Here is an 18,163-nt window from a genome sequence, read left to right on the forward strand (position 1 = left end):
GGACATCTGTGTGGGCTGGTCTGGCCAAGCCCATGATGCTAGGGTGTTCCGGAACTCAGGGCTGGGGATGCTGCATGGCTGAGGAGACCTTTAACCCCCTGCAGCAGCTGCCCATTAGGGAAACCACAATGTTGCCATGTATTGTGGCAGATGCAGCCTACCTCCTGCGGGCCTGGCTCACGAGGCCATACACAGGATACACCCATCCAAGCCAGGACCTTTTTAACAAGCAGCTGAACTGGGCCCTCAGTACTGCAGAACGGGTGTTCTGCCGCCTCAAGGGATGATTTAGGTGCCCCACATGAGGCTGCAGGTGGGCTTGGCCAAAGTCCTGGCAGAGGTCAGGGCCTGCTGCACCCTACACAACCTCGTTGAGGCCAAGCAAGAGCCATATGTGCAGGGGTGGGCCGTGGAGGCAGGGCGCAGGTAAGAGCATCCCCCTGCTGCCCCATGCTGCCAGGTCCAGCAGGATGGGGTGTGCATCCAGGAGCCCCTGTGCCAGGTCTTCGAGTGGGGGCCACAGTGACTCCCCCACCCTGCACACACACACCCCACCACACTGTGCACATGCACACACACACCCTGCACCCCCACCCCCACCACACGTGAACAAGGGACATGGGATAGAACACAAAAATAAACTCTTTACTAAACAAAACTGTTGCCACCGTTTTTGAGGCAACTATTGACAGGGTGTGTGTGGAACAGCTAACAGAGGATGGGGGTAACTATTTACAGGGATGGAGTGGCCCCAGGTGGGCTTCCTGGGAGCCCTGGGAACCAATGTAGGGGGGGCGGTGTTAGCCTTCCAGGGGGCTCGACAGGCGGGATCCCAGTCACCTGTGCCTGCCCCTTCTACCCCACTCCATGTCCAAGGGGCCCCGTTGGGGTAGGGCTGGGGCCAGCAGCATGGGAAGGTAGGGGTGAGGCTGGCGTCAGGCCCCGGTGGGCTCTCTGGGGTCGGCAAGAGGGGAGTGGGGAGGCAAGAGCGCAGTCTTCTCCTGGCCAGCCCTGGCCAGCAACACGTGGACCAATTGAAAGAGGTTGGCCAGGGGCAGGTGAGTCAGGATCAGGGCAGCAAGGTCAGGCATTTCGGAGATGTTCATTGCAGGGGGTGGGGTCGGAGGGCAGACCAGGGGAGAGATTAGAGGGGGAGAGGCTGACTGGGGGACTAGGCAGGTTGGAGGGGGGCAGGTGGGAGGGTGGCTGGGTAATGGGTGGATCAGGGACAGTGGGCTGGGGGCGGGAGGGGAGCTGTGGGAGTGGGTGGAGATGGGGCAGCAGCCGGGGCCAGGTGGCTGACATGGCCTGGGTCAGGGCATCAAGATTCACCACCACCCAGTCCCAGGCCTGTCGCTCCATGACCAGTGACTCCCACAGCACGCTGGTAAGGTCCCGCAGTGCTGTGGTGTGGCCAGTGTCCCCTGCCTCCTCATCCCCACTTGGTGGCACTGGCAGACAGCCTGGCGACAGGCCCATGCAGGGACAGCAAGGCAGTCCAGACCTCTTGCTCTTGGTGGTGGGGCTGGTCTGGCTGCTGGCTGCAGGAGCTGTAGAGACAGAAAGGGAATGGGGAAGGGGCCATTAGTCCCAGGCACAGAACCCTGTATCTGTCCCCGGGGGGCCTGTAATGCCCATGTCCCAGGGTTCCCTACGTGGGTGCCAAGGGCGTGAGCTCTCCCTGCTGCACCCAGTCCCTCCATGGTCTCAGGCCTGTGCTGCTGTCCCTGCTGTGTGGTGCTGAGTGCCATGCATCAATATACACCCCCCCCACCCCCGGGCCCAGGGAATGCAGCTGTCCGGGCTCCACAGGCCCCAGGGTGGCAGCCATGTGGGAGGACTGCAGCCACCCTGAACAGGACCGGATGCCCCGTCCCAAGGGTGGCTGGTGTGCACACCACCTACCTGTGGGTCTCTCCAGGTAGTCAGGCAAGGCACAGGCGGATGGAGCCTGGCTGGATGGCCTGGATGGGATGCCGATGACAAGGACCCCCTCTCTTGAGCCCTTGTTATGACTGGTGGTCTCCAGCCTCTGTGGGTGCCTGGTGCTGGCTGCAGTTCCAGGACGGTCCTCCCCCTCAGTCCCCGTCTCGGGCTCCTGCTCCATCCCCAGGTCCGTGGTGCTGAATAGCAAGGCTAGGAGTCCTGCCTCCTTGGGCCCAAGGAGGCGGTCCAGGTCCTTGAAGCAGGGGCAGCTGGTCCACCCGGCCATGTCCCAGACCCTGCAGTAGCCCTGGTGCAGCTCCTTCACCTTGGCCTCACCTGGTCTGGGGCCTGGGTGGGGTGACCCCAGCTGGGGAGGCCCTTGGCATGGAGCTGGAATACTGCTGCATTCTTGCACCGCAACCCTGTCTGGTGCAGGACCTCCTCATCTGCCCAGACAGCAAGGAGGTCCTGCAGCTCAGCCTCTGTCCAGGAGGGGTCCTGGCACTTGGGAGGCTGGATCTCCTCCTGGGAGGGCTCCCTGTTGTCCTTGGGTGGCCCCCAGGGTGGGCTGGGGTCAGGGGCATTGGCCGTGGTGCCAGAAAGGGCTTTCGGCTGGCTGGAGCATTGCGGGTGCCAGCAGGCTGGGCAGCAGCGTGGGCTCCCTGCTGCCTGCACACTCTCAGCTTCCTGCCTGAGGTTTCTGGGAGCCTGCTTCCTCAAACGCAGCCGGACACTGGAGCCATAGAGCTTCTCTTGTGCTGCGAGCAACGCTGCTGCCTGCCAGCTCATAGCGGCCAAGGAGGACTCCATCCTTCGAAAGAGCGGGCCACGGAGCGTCTGCACTTGCTCTCTTTTGAAATAATCTTTCGACGGAGGGCGCTCTTCCCACCTCGGGAACAGAGCACCAACTTCAAAGGAAGTCCCCTGTGTGTAGATACTCCATGGGTTCTTTCAAAAGACTGTGGCCTTCTGACCTGGATTTCAAATGTGTTGCTTGTGTAGATGCACCCTCAGAGTGCAGAAAAACATTTATTTGAGAGCGTTATGCCAGGGACCATGAATCGAGCCTGCTGCATGGCACTTGGTGATACCCAGTACTGTCTGCTTTCCATTTCCATCAGCTCTAAATATTGAACATTTATCCATTAACATGGACATTTCTAAAAGCCATCCTTATAACAACCATTACTTTAAGTGCTCATATAGGCAAACAAAACAATATCAAGACTCTCGATCTCTCAGCTCTGTGCTTCTAATTTTATTCCCTGTGTGACACAATACATGTCTTTCAGACAATAATGAACAGTTAATTCAGATAATTTCTGTTTTTGTTTTTAAAACAACACCACTGCAACATAGTGGCACGTTCATAAATTCAAAGACGCTTATCCTATAGGGCACTATAGGGCAGTGTGAGGGGTCAGACAGTACTCAACCTGAATGGAATCAGATTCTGAATGATCATTTATAAAAGCAAATGTCTCTCTCTTTTTTTTCCCCATGTGCACTTCTATAGAGGCATTTCTTGCTTAGTCTCCTCTTTTTCCACAGTCATAATGACAGGTAAGTAATGTTTCTGTACAGCTTCTCTACTTTTCCCAAATTTGTCCATTATTGCACTAAACAGAAAGGGGTTGTCTACACTAGTTCCCTACTTCGAAGGGAGGATGGTAAGTAGGGTACTGGGAGTTTATTAATGAGGTGCTGAGCTGCATACGCAGCACTTCATTAAGCAAAGTCCTGTCTGCGGCAACTTCGAAGTGTTCAACTTTGAAGTGCTGGCTGGCATCTAGCCGTGGCTCACCTGCACGTACTTTGAGGTGCCCGGGGTACTTTGAAGTCCCTTTACTCATCAAAATATAGGAGTAAAGGGACTTCAAAGTACCCCAGGCACTTCGAAGTATTGGCAAGTGAGCTGCGGCTAGACACCAGCTGGCACTTCAAAGTTCAACGCTTTGAAGTTGCTACGGGGAGGAATTAGCTTAACGAAGTGCTGCATATGCACTGCAGCACCTCTTTAATAAACTCCCAGCACCCTACTTACCATCCTCCCTTCAAAGTAGGGAGCTAGTGTAGACAAGCCCAAAGAGTTCTACATAATGAAAAACAAGCATAGTAAGCTTGAATGCTTGCAGACACAGTATAAGGGTGAACAGCTGTAAATAGGTGTGGGGAAAGGGGAGGGCATGGAGTTATGTATTGCTGACATTTTACTTTCAGAGAGTCCCAGAAGAAAGTGTGCATAGGATAAACATAGAAAAGGATGACTAGGGTGAGTTCTAGTACAAAATATATGCCTTGGTCTGGAACTTGTGGTGATCCATATTGCAGTTTTCAGTCTTTTTACCTGGGACTCAGGGTAGAGTTTTTTAACTTGTGGGGAGTAATTTGGTGCACTAGATTGCTTCAGTGCAACTGAAACCCACACATTTTCTGGGTACATCACTTCCATAAAAATTGTTTAGTAGGCTTTTCTTAATGGTGGAGCTATCTCCACTCAGCTTTTGTTAGCTCCAAGCATGTAGCAGGGAACGCATATGTATTTTAGTTGGCCCCCACATCCGGAAGGTCATCTTCTGTCTTGGAAGGCAGATATTCTATATGTACAAGTGTTATGGTATGCAGACAAGCACCCTGGAAACCACCTTCCTAATATAACCAGTTTCTGTGGTTCCAACACATTTACAAGTTCTTCACAACCCTATGGACACGTTTAGGGATTATCTTGGAGTGAAACCTCCGTGTAAAATTCCAAACTCTTCCCTTCTACTTACTTGTACCACATGCCCTGAGATGCACAACAGGATGTCACTGGCATGCCTCTTGCTGCTCGAGAGTAATGCGCTGGGCTAGCCCTGTCATTGTTTTTATTTTTTTTTCACACTCTCAGTCTTCTGTGGAACTACATCTGCCCTCTTCTGCACCCTTCAGTGCACAGCCGAGCGTTCCCGCAGATCTTCTGTACTTCAAAGTTCTGGCCCCTGTTCCTGGCTTGTGTTCAAATGAAAATTTTATTTGGGTTCAGCAGTTTATGGTGGTTTATTATCAAAAGTGACAAGTTGTGAGAACAAAGCTATGCCAGCAGTGCCCTTGTTAGGACACGCTCCCGTTGTGTCTTGTTCCCTAACATATGTTGGGTGACATACAGATATTATGAACACTAAGCACAGATAATGTAACGGTGGTACAGCCTAAACTGACATATACAATAATCCTGTTCACTTATGTTGAGTATCCCACAAAACCTTGCATTTCTTGAAGTAAGCATTGGGTATCGGCAGATACATTCATTCTGTCTTAGTAGAAGCTAGAGAAGTACTTGGAACGCTAGGATCCAAAACAAAGAGAAGGAAGGGACAGAACGAGTTAGGGAACTGGGACAAACTGATGGGTCGGACTTTAGTGGCAGGTGAAGAGATATGTAAACCTGTAAAATCATCATAGAAATAACAGCAGATCAAAAGTGTAAGTCTGGGAGCCCACCTTTTGTTTATGATGCATGAAACATTGCTGTGTGCAATGGATTCCAAGCGACTGGTAGCACATAGAACTTTTTTGTGTATCTTTTTGGTTTGGAGAAATAAACCTGATTGACATCGGTTATTTGGTCTTAAATATAAAGAACCAAAGTATGGTCAAGCAATTGACTATATAATTTACCAACAGTCTGCATGCACTGAAAACTCATCTTTAGGTCAGGACACAGGCCTAATCTCTGTTCCTTCTGCTATAACTACCTCCGTTATTTATGTGCCCTCTTATATGAAGTTACTAATGCAACACTGTTTAATATAAGATGGCATAGGGACAGATTTGTTTCTCAAAACTTCCACACAGACTATTACGGAGATCTGAATGGGTCCTTTGAAGCCAGTTTTGACAGAACACATACACTTCTGTCAAATTATTTCTGACAAATGCCTGTCATGAATGATGATAGCAGTGACAGAAAGTAGAGACTAGTACCTTGAGTAAATGCACTTGGTAGACACAAATATTTTGTACATGAGATGGGACATTTAACTCTGAATTTACCTGTACACCCTTGGCCAGATGCCTGGCACTGGGGCAGTTAATTGAATGTAACATACATTGATAAGTTGCTTTGCAACTCAGACCATAATTTTCTTACTAGACCAGATTGTGAACATAATTGTGGTGGTTGGTGATGTAAATTAGAAAACAGAATACTAAATTCAACCAAAGTATTTTGTTGAGAATAAATATTTTCACATATGGACATTCAACACAACAGTAAACAGCTATTTATTGACCAGAGGTGTGGTACTATCACAGGTAATGTAATTAGATGGATGAGGCTACTTTACGTCTTTGCATCTGGAACCCATGCAAGTGCTAAATTGTCTATGTGATTGACAATGATGATTGTGAAGGTGAAAGGAACTGGGAGACCACCAAGTTTAATCCTTGCACTGGGTGGCCATATGAAGTAGTGCTACATATCACAGGGTTAGTGGTTGGTAGGAGGGATGCTTAAAATGACAGGTTAGGTCCTTTGTGGTGAGAGGCTGACCAACCACTCAAATGAAGGCAACAAAGGTGGGAGAGATTACCTTGCAGAAACAGAGATGCACAGGTACATGCAGTTAGCAACACTTGATTAATTACCTCACTGTCAGAGAGCTGATTGTGGGAGGTAGGGAACAGATGTGCATTTCTCATCCCATTTACAACATTAGTGCATATTCATTAATTTCTAGTTTGTACTGTATTATGGCCATGTCTACACTAGGCTCAAACTTCGAAATAGCCACGCAAATGGCCATTTCGAAGTTTACTAATGAAGCGCTGAAATGCATATTCAGCGCTTTATTAGCATGCGGGCGGCCGCGGAACTTCAAAATTGATGCAGCTCGCTGCCGCGCAGCTCGTCCCAACAGGGCTCCTTTTCGAAAGGACCCCGCCTACTTCGAAGTCCCCTTATTCCCATGAGCAGATGGGAATAAGGGGACTTTGAAGTAGGTGGGGTCCTTTCGAGAAGGAGCCCCGTTGGGACGAGCTGTGCGGCGGCGAGCCGCACCAATTTCGAAGCGCTGCGGCTGCCCACATGCTAATGAAGCGCTGAATATGCAGTTCAGCGCTTCATTAGTAAACTTCAAAATGGCCATTTGCATGGCCATTTCAAAGTTTGGGGCTAGTGTAGACATAGCCTATAACTGATAGAACTGATCAGGTGAATGGTAGGTGATTGGATTCCCACAGGAAATATTCTTTCCCATCCTGTAAAACTTTCATATAGAGAAAACATTTCCCCATCTTGATAGGGAACAAAAGAGTAGAAATCTTGAAAACTTTTTTGAACTGAAAGTTGAAAAAAAATGGTTTGACTTAATCTAAATATTTCATTTAGATAATTCTGAAATGTTTTGTTCTGATTTTGACCCTGCTTATTATACTATTTTTAAAAAATCTTTGTTTTGAACTGTCTGTAAACAGTTTTATTTACAAAGTCTCACAGGTGTAGCTGTGTTAGTCCATGACTTTGCAAATAGCAAATAGTCCTGTGGCACCTTACAGCCTAACTTATTTATTAGGTCATGAGCTTTGCTGGCTAAAACCCACTTCATCAAATGGATTTTACCTACCATTTAAAACAAAGAGTTGTTTTGCCATGAAAAATCAAACTTTTCAACAGGAGGATGTCAAAATATTTTTTTTAACTTTACAAAATGAGAAATTCATCAAAACTGACTCTATCTCACAAAAAAAATTGGTTATGACAAATTGGAATTTTCCAATGGGAGAAAAATTCTCAATGTTTTCATGGTGCTATTGGCAAAAGTCTGACATAAAATAGATACCAGTGTATATAAAATAATGTTGTATATGGGATGCCAAAAACACATCCATTCCCTGTATCCTCCAGTCAAAGACATGTTACTGAGGCATTTAATCATATGATAGAGAACTTTTTGCAGTCTGTATCTATACCTGCAGATATGATTAGATTGCGTGAATGTGATGAGAAAAGTGAATGTAAAATTGCTAAATAAACTTTAATAATATATTCAGCCAACAGGCCTGTTTCGCTCATAAAAGAAACTAGTGTTTTACAGTTGAATTTATAGTGCTCCTTTCTGTGAAAAAGAGGAAAAGAAAGGGTTTAAATATTCTGAAATTCCCTACGTCTCTTTATCTCAAGCTGTCTCTCACAGTCTCGGCCCCTCTCTCCACGGAACAATGATTTCCTTAGACACTGCTCCTAATATACATATTAGGTCATCCAGTTGGGGGAAAAGAAATAATAATTATCATCATGGCATCTGAGCACCTAATTAGGTGACTGGTGACACTGATCAAAAATTGATTTGAGAATACTGAATTCCCCAATGAATACTCGTAGCAAACAGTTTGGAAAAAAATTAAGCTTAAATTTGTTTGCACAAGTGTCAAACCACTACAATTTTCAAACAGACTGTTCTTGGACAACTTGTAAGCAGAAAAGAGGGCTACATTCACAGAATAATTATTTTGTTATGAATTGTTTAGTCATTTCTTTATTTGGAGCACATTGGGCCTATTCACAGATATGTCAAAGTCCCTGTGAGACAATGACACTTTGAATGGATGCAGTTAACATACATAATTTTCATAGCTAACAGTACACAAAGGAAAGATTTGGCTAACAACACAGCTGCCTTTGGCTGACTGAAAGTCATGGATTAGGGACCCATTCTGCATCTGGGTGAACAGGAGGTAGCCGAAAGCGTGAGATCAAGTGAGATGCCAATTCCCTCATGTTCAAGTTAATGCTTTAACTATTCAGAAATTGTACCTCAAAAATCTGGATATGAACCACAGATGTGTATTTGTAGAAAATGTTTTGCAGTTCTTTGCTTATTGGACTATGTTCTTGTTGAATTGCTTGAAAAAACAAACTGTTTCTGAAATTATTACTAATAATAAGGAGGGCTTTAAACTAGGTTCATTGGGGGATGGTGACCCAAGCCCTGAGATGAGTGGGGAACGAAGAAGGTATAACAAAGGAGGACCACTCATTCACAAGGACAAAGTAGGCCAATCAGCTTATTATCTCAGGTGTTTGTTTTTGAATGCAAGAAGCCTGGGAAACAACCAGGAGGAGTTAGAGTCTCTGGCACAGTCAAAGAAGTACGAGGTGATTGGAATAATGGAGACTTGGTGGGATGACTCACACAACTGGAGCACTGTCATGGAAGGGTATAAACTGTTCAGGAAGGACAGGCAGGGAAGAAAAGGGAGGAGAAAAGGAGGAGTTGGGATTTGTGTGAGAGACCAATATGATTGTTCAGAGCTCCAGTTTATGGAGGGAGAAGAGACAGTTGAGTGTGTTTGGGTTAAGTTTAGAAGTGGAAGCAACAGAGAAGATACATTGTTTGGTGTCTGCTATAGGCCACCAGATCAGGTAGATGAGGTAGATGAGAATTTCTTCAGACAACTAACAGAAGTTTCCAAATCACAGGTGCTGGTCTCATCAGAGATTTTAATCATCCAGACATTTTTTGGGAGATCAATACAGCAGCACACTGAAAATCCAGGAAGATTTTGGAGAATGTTGGAGATAACTTCCTGGTACAAGTGCTGAAGGAACTGACCAGGGTCCATGAGCAAGTTGACCTGCTGCTCACAAAAAACGGAAGAAATAGTAGGACAAATCGAAGTGGGTGGAAACCTGGGCTACAGTTGTCATGAACTGGTAGATTTCAGGATTCTGACAAAGGGAAGAAAGGTGAGCAGTAAAATACAGACCCTTGATTTCAGAAGAACAGCCTTTGACTCCCTGACGGAACTGATGAGCAGGATTCCCTGGGAAGCTAATATGAAGGGGAAAGAGTTCAGGAGAACTGGCAGTATTTTAAAGAAGTCTTAGAGAAGACACAGGAGCAAACCATCCCAATGTGCAGTCAGAAAAGCAAATATGGCAGGCAATCAGCTTGGGTTACAAGGGAAATCCTTGGCAAGCTTAAACTCAAAAAGGATGCATGTAAGAGGTGGAAACTTGGACAGATGAGTAAGGAGGAATGTAAATATATGGCTGGAGAATGCCAGGGGGGTAATCAGGAAGTGAAAGCACAATTAGCATTGCAGCTAGCGAGGAATGTGAAGGGCAACAAGAAGGGCTTTTACAGGTACGTTAACAATAAGAGGGTTATCAGGGAGGGTGTGGGGCTTGATGAGGGAGGTAACCTAGTGACAGATGTTGTGGGAAGGGTTGAAGTACTCAATGCTTTTTTGCCTCAGTTTTCACGGACAAGGTCAGCTCCCCGACTACGGCACTAGGCAATGCAGCATGGGAAGGATGTGAGCGGCCGTCAGTGGCAAAGAAAAAGGTTAAGAGCTGTTTAGAGCTAGACACACACATATCCCTGGGTCCAGATTTAATGCATTCAAGGGTACTGAGGGAATTGGCAGATGTCATTGCAGAGCCTTTGTCTATTATAGAACTATAGACTGGTCAGTTTCACCTCAGTCCATGGAAAAATCCTAGAGAGAATCTTCAAGGAATCCATTTTGGAGCGCCTGGAAGAGGGGAAAGTGGTCAAGAGTAGTCAACATGGATTCACCAAGGGCAAGTTGTGCCTGACCTCTGATAAGCTTCTGTGATGAGGTAACTGGCTCTGTGGACATGGGGAAGTCAATGGATGTGATATACCTTGACTTTAGCAAAGCATTTGATACAGTCTCCTGCAACATTCTTGCCTATAAGTTAAGGAAGTATGGATTAGACTGTAAGATGGATAGAAAGCTGTCTACATGGTTAATTTCAAGTGCGGTGCCCCAAGGATCGGTTCTAGGTTTGCTATTGTTCAACATATTTATTAAGAACCTGGATGAGGCGTTGCATGCTCAGCAAATTTATGGCTGACTCTAAGCTAGGGGGACATGTAGATAAGTTAGAGGGTAGGGGTAGCATCCAGCGTGACATAGAGAATTGGAGGACTGGACCAAAAGAAATTTGATGAACCGACTGGCTAAGTAGCAGTAAAAGAGAAAAAAGCTGTGGGAATTACAGTGGGTGAAAGGCGGGATATGAATCAACATTGTGCCCTTGTAGCCAAGCAGGCTAATGGCACATTGGGGTGCATAAGGAGAAGCATTTCCAGGAGATTTAGAGAAGTTATTATTCTTCCCTATTTGGCACTGATGAGGCCACATCTGGAGTATTGCATCTAGTTCCGTGCTCCCCCTGTATAGAAAGGGTATGGATGCATTGGAGCAGGTTCAGTGGAGAGCAACCAGAATGATTAAGGGGCTGGAGCACATGACCTGTGAGGAGAGGCTGAGGGACTTGGGCTTATTTAGTTTGCAGAAGAGAAGAGTAAGGAGCGATTTGATAGCAGCCTTCACCTTCCTGAAGGGGGCTCTAAAGAAGACGGAGAGAGGATATTCTCAGCAGTGACACATGGCAGAACAAGGAGCAATGGTCTGGAGTTACAGAGGGAGAGGTGTAGTTTGGATGTTAGGAAAACTATTTCACCTGGAGGGTGGTGAAGCACTGGAATGCATTACACAGAGAGGTGGTGGAATCTGCATTCCTAGAGATTTTTGTGCCCTGGCTTGACAAAGTCCTGTCTGGGATGATTCAGTTAGAGCTGATCCTGCTTTAGGCAGGAGGCTGGACTAGGTGACCTCCTAAGGTCCCTTCCAGTCCTATGATTCAATGATTCTAGGTAGACTAGTGAAATATTATCAGGCTACAAATGCCTAGAACACAAAATCCTTTTAAAGCTATTGAGCTCCTCCCCCCAGCCAGTGCTCCTTCTTCTTCCTATGTAAAAAATCATCCTAGAAACCGAGATGACTTTCTGTTCTGAGGTACTGTTCTTTCTAGGGCTTCTGAGTTCTCACAAATCGGTGTCTCTCTTCAAAGCTATTAAGCTGTCCCAGCATAGGTTCTGCATACAGTGGGTCTATCCATACTGTAATCCAATAGTACAGCTCAAAGTACCAGTGTAGATGTGGCAGCATGCATTGTATAAGCCTGAATGGAATGTTGAGTAATCAGATTGCTAAAGCTCATGGCCCTGGATCCACACAGGTATTTTTAGCAATGATAAAGCTAATAGAGATATGTCCACCTGAGCTGCAATCACACCTTGAATTGCTCTGTAAGCATAAGTAGTGCTGGGCAGCAGTGTGAAAAAGACCCATGCCTAATCTTCAAGGTCAAATTTTGTCTTCCAGGTGTTGACTGAGTCCAACATGTCAAGGAGAGTGTGTTTCACTCTGTTTGGAGTGTGTTACACTAAGAGGGCACTCACAGTCACCTGTGCATACTTCTTTCACATGAGCAATCTGACATCAGTGGAACATTTGGGCAAATAAGTGATTCCCAATCTGTTCCCATTGGCATTTGATTCGCATGCAGCCACATTGCACTGCTAGCCTCTTCCACTCTTGTTTTAGACGATAAAATTCAAAATACAGGAGAAAAATCAAATGAAAACAAACAACAAAACAAGGCCCCCTAAAAAGCGCACACCCCACATCATTTATAGGAAAGTAAGTGTTGTTCTACACTTCCACTCTCCCATCGGTGGAGGCATGGCAGTGGGGCAATTTGAAGCAGGTTAACGAGGCACTAATATGCATATTCAGGGCCTCATTAGCATAATGGCAGCCATGCAGATTTCAATGTGTAGACTTTGAATTGCAGATTGACCATGTAGCTTGAGACAGCTTCGAAATGAGCACCCCACTACGACATTCCCTTACTCCGATCTAGTTCTGTGGGAGTAAGGGAATGTCGAGGTGGGGCGCTTATTTTGAAGCTGCCCCTGTCTATGCTGTCTGCAATTCAAGTTGGCACTTCAAAATTCATGTGGTTGCTATTCTGCTAATGAGGTGCTGAATGTGCATGTTAGCATCTGGTTAGCCTGCTTCAAATTGCCTCATTGCTGTGCAACCTCTGACACGAGAGTGAGAGGGTAGAAGCAGCCTAAGTTTCTCGTTTGAGGCCTGATCCAGAGTCCACTGAAATGTTAGGGCTCTGTCCATCTATTTCAGTCTGAGTTGGATCAGGTCCTTTCCTTAATCAGACAAATGGTACTGTCACCCCCTTGTTTTAGAGCCTGTTTATTGACCTCTAACCACAGATTTTATTTATGTGAAGGATGAGCTATCAGCCATAAGGCACTGGTAGTTTTCACTAACAGCTGGTAAACATACTGAAAAAACCTGAGTCAGATTAACAAAGTTTTGTTGAAAAACCACATCAAGCAAATTGTGATCTGAATTCATGAAGAAGAAATTCAAACCCTTTAAAACAGATTAATATTTCATCCCTTTGGTGCCAGATGCAAAGCCCTCTACGATGTGTCATTTGATGCAGGACTTTGTATTACATGCATCATAACAGTTGCAGAAGGAATACAGTTAAAATTAAAATTAAATTTAAATTCAATTAAAATTTTAAAAAAATGTACGACAGAGACATGGGGACACATCTTCATAACTCATGTGCCAGAGTTCAAGTTACTACCGGCTTATGTGACTGATCCCTAGTCAGTATTTTTTATATTACTTAATAGATATAACACATTTTGTGACTTCAGTGGGACCATATTATGTTAAAATCCAGGGCTAAACTAATTTGTAATCCAAATACGCTACTGGATGAGTGCCCAGCTCTTCAGCAGACTCACTAACCACAGTCATTGAATACTAGAACAACCATCTTCTGGAGGGCTGAATCTGTAGCTTAATACCTGCTTTCCATCATTCACCTCAGGTACACAAACAGCGTGCACACAGGGTGAGATCCTGTTTTCTGCTCTGATTAATTTGGGTCTCTGTGGAACCATAAAGCAGCAACAGCATAGGATTAGCCAACAGCCAGCCTGGGGGAATACCAGTTGGCATTGTAAGAACTTGTAGGCAATACCTTGGTCCCAGCAACCACCGTATGGGTGTGTACTGTGCAATCCCTACCTCTGATCTCGTGTCTTGTGTCAGTGACCAGCTAGTATAGAGTAGAGCTGCCCTAAGATTGGTAGTATGATGGGGGAAGGTGTCACGGTGGCTGGCCACCACCTTTCTCCCCTATTCCCTCTCCTGGCTGCATGCAAAACATAGCTTCTCCAATTCTGGTGAATATAAAAATGCCTTTTTTGACCCTGTGCAAAGGTAGCCACATTTTCATGTTGACCTCTGTACTCTTAAAGTTCTTATGATTTACAAAAAATGTGAAATGTACAGCAAAGTTGATGCATTGGAAAATTGGCTTGCACCATATTTCAAGAAGAGTGGAGAATGTTCTTCCTGAGCAGTAGATGCTGATCACTAGCAGTGTAGTTTTTCAGAGATATTCAAGTGGACCCAAGAGTTGTTGCTCCACTTTTATTTCTTACATATTGACTCAATGCACTGCCTCAGGCCACTGTGGTTTCACTGGCTTGTCCCTTGTAGTTATTTTACCTGTACTGCTTTCCAGGATGGAAGATAGCCTAATTATACAGTGGTTCCCAACCTTTTCAAGATGGGGATCCATTCTGACAATTCAGGAAGTCTTTGTGACCCAAGGCAATTCAAATCGGGGATGGGGGAAGAGGTTCTCCCTTGGGAAAAATGTCCCTCTTGCTCTTCCTGGCAAAAACCCATTTCAGCTCCAAAATGTACACCCAATCCTCCTAGCTTAAACCCCTCTCATCTAGGGTTGCCAGATTTTTGGAAAACTTATGCGGGACAGGCAGCCTCACCCATGGGATCCCCAGTCAGGCCTGCCTGTCCCACATAAGATTTCCAAAGACCTGGGTGGGCGGGGGCAAGAACCCTGGTAGCCCTGTTGCTATGAGCTGGGGCACGGAGCCTGGGTCAGCAGTGCCAGCCGCGGAACCCTGGCCAGAGAGGTGGGAGGTACCTTTGCAGCCCTGTGACTGGGAGACAGCTGGGGTGTGGAGCCCTGCCTGGCTCTCATCCTCCCCATCCCCCATCCCTAGGCTTAAATCCTTTTCAAAGTCTGTCCCCACCCTCCACCTGTCTCACACGGGAGTTCCTTGCTGCTGTTGCTGACCCCCACCTCTCCTTTGCGGGTCTGCCACCACCTCCTTCTTGCCTGGCTCCTCCGAGACCTTCTACTCCCTTCCCCGACCTGCAGCAGGGCAGTTCCCTGCCCTGCCGTATAGAAAATTTTGAGGACTAAAGGAACTTCGAAGAACCGGCGGGTGAGCTGAGGCTAGACGCGTGCTGGCACTTAAAAGTTTAAAACTTCGAAGTTGCTGGAGGGGTGGGGAGAATTTGCTTAATGCAGTGCTACATATGCAGCACAGCACTTGGTTAATAAACCCCCAACACCCTACTTACCATCCTTCCTTCGAAGTAGGTAGGTAGTGTAGACACAGCCTCAGTCTCAAACCATCTCTGTTGCCATTGTATCTGAGTATCTTCCACTAATGTCTGAAGTGATGTGAATAATGCTTGTTGTATGTGTTTTCTCGCTTCCTCTCGCTAGTGGAAAAGTGCATTTGGATTTTAAAAGCATTGTTTTACCTTTGACTTATGAATTTTGTGCTCTGTGATCTTATTAGGGAAGGCCAGCCTTTGACACTGTCTACTACAGAAAACAGGATACTCTACTTGATGGACTGTTGGTATGACCGAGTATGGACATTCTTATGTTCTTGGTCAAAGTAATGCATTTGAGATGGAGAGGAGAAGCTAGTGCCCATCTTAATGAGTTCCGGGGTTATAGATCAACCTTCCTGACAGGCTGTACAGATGAGCTTTGCCCTTGTGGTAAATGACAGGCATTGACAACAGCTCTTATGGGCTCATATTGTTCAAGTATCCACATCTTAACAACCTTCATAAAAAAAAAAAAGCTAAAAGCACTTACCACCTCCTTCCGTTAAGGAAGTCTTGAAATAAGGTGATATCTGGAGCCCTTGTCAGCATAAAGAGACTCTTTCTTGGTCGAGAGTCTAACAACTGCTCCTTCCAAAGAATCTGGCAACTGGCATCTTTGCCCTCCCTTAGGAAGGTATTGGTGATCAGCTCCAATACCAGTGCCACTATTAATGTCTGTGCTTTTCCTCTATTATATCTTTCTTTCTGGATTCTATCTCTGAAAATCATATCCTCTTTAACCCCTCTGGCTAGCATTAATTTGTTCTTTTTTCTGACTTTCTTTCCCCTGCAAACCATCATTAATTCTGTATATTCTCGTTTAATAACACTTACTTGGCTCAGGGAATGTTTTAAAGCTTACTTAATTATTGTGCCAACAAGTCGTCACTCACATTTTCGAGCAGTCATTCTCTGTAACTACACTGGCAACTTCTTGTTCCTTACATTTTCTGTTTTCAGTATCTGTAGGCTCTTGTGTGCTTTAATGAAGACTTTTTAGGGTTCTCCACCTTTCTTCCACACTCACAAAACCTTCCTCCTATTGTGCTACACTTGCTAAAGGCTTGATCTGAAGTTCAGTGAAGTCAAAGAAACTGACAGGCGCTCAGAAAGTCAGACCACTTTCTGAACAATACAATGGGGCTTTAGGAGTCTGATTCCTAGCACCCACACCAGTAGGGGCCTTGTTATGCTTATAAGAAACACACAGGATCCTTTTCAGGGGAAAAGGCAATAAGCTACAGTTATTGAGAATACAGTAGAACAACAGTTAGCATATGTGCACGCGCGCGCGCACACACACACACACACACACACACACACACACAGTCTTGCCAGTTGATGTTATAGTTACCAGTCTGTTGCACGCTTTCAATTAGTTGATCAAGCTAATAATGAAATACGAGGATGGATTGGGCCCAGGTTCCTTCAGCCCCAGCTGATATCCTAGTGGAAGAAGCAGAGGACCCCAAAATCTGTTGCAGAACAGCCCCATTCTTACAGCAGATTTCTTGCTTATGCCTCCTGCTTGAGAGTGCTTGTGATCTTTTGAAGTTTTTTAATGCTCTGTTGAGTTGTCCTTATACTTTATCTATTGTCCCATCATGCTGATTCTTATTGATGACCACTGGCTTCCTTCTCTGGAGTCTGCCCAAATGCCCTTTTCTCGCATTTTAGTCAGGATCACAGCCATATGAGCTCCTGTCCCACCATAGAACATTTGGTGATTTTCTTACATTTATTACACACATTCCTCACTCACACAACACAGGTATCTGTCCCACCCTAGAACTTCTGGGGACCACACACGTACCTCAGTCACATAGCAGGGCTTTTGTTAGCATAGAGACAATCAGCATTTAGACAGAACATCAAGTTAGTTTTAACAAAGATCACACTCTTTTACAATCTGAGTTTGACATCAGATACAGGTAAGCTTTACACATAACAAAAATAGAGTTTTATACTGTGGCCTAAGAAGGAAGATGTTACAGGAATGGAAGGGGAATTTTATATACACCTGCGGCTTTCAAATTGTTATAATAAATAGGTAAATCCTCCCCTTTAACTCATGGATCCTCTCACATAAGCACCCTGCATACTCAAGCAATCAACCATTCACCTTCACATGGGAACCGCATCTACCACTCACAAGTATATGACTCCACCCACTCACCCACACATCCTCCCTCAATGGTAAATACACATGCCCATTTGAATCCATTCGCCCACTTGCGCTCACATGAGTGCACTGATCTATTCCCACGTGGCCATCCATTCAGGCTGTCTGATTCTCTCCCCTTGTCCATAACCCACTTACAACAGCAGACACATCAGACTACTCCCTTTCCCCTCTCCTGTCCTGAAAACTGAAGAATCAGCACCAGGGCTGCTCTGCAGCTTCTCAGTCTCCCCCTCATTTTGAGGAAGCACCATTCCATGGCTGCTCTATTTCCTGCTGGGGCAGGAAGTCAGAATAACAATTTCCTGAAGAAGGCTCTGAGCCTAGCACAGAGGTTGCTTTGGTAGCTGAGGCAAAAAGAATAGAACAGCCCCACGATTGGCTTCTGGGTGGGCTTAAGGTTTCATCAAATTTGGCATGAGACCTGGAACCATGAAAAGAGCTTCTTCATTTGTTGGTCTCTATCAGTATATCCAACCTTCCTCCTGCCTGACTAGATGGGGGCAGCAGTGAGGCAGGCTCCCTGCCTCTTGTCGTTGCTGGAGGTGGGTCAGCAGGTGTGTGAGCTTGCTGGGTCATGCCTAGATGCTTTGTCTTATAATGGTTCTGTTCCATGTGCGTCCTGTGGAGCTGCTCAGGGCCCATGTCCTGGGCCAAGGGAAGAGCTGCCTCCCCTCTGCTTCCCTGTGAGGCTGGGACACTAAGGAAGGG

Source organism: Carettochelys insculpta, chromosome 1 (genome assembly GCF_033958435.1).
Source record: "Carettochelys insculpta isolate YL-2023 chromosome 1, ASM3395843v1, whole genome shotgun sequence".
In the NCBI taxonomy this organism is placed as follows: Eukaryota; Metazoa; Chordata; order Testudines; family Carettochelyidae; genus Carettochelys; species Carettochelys insculpta.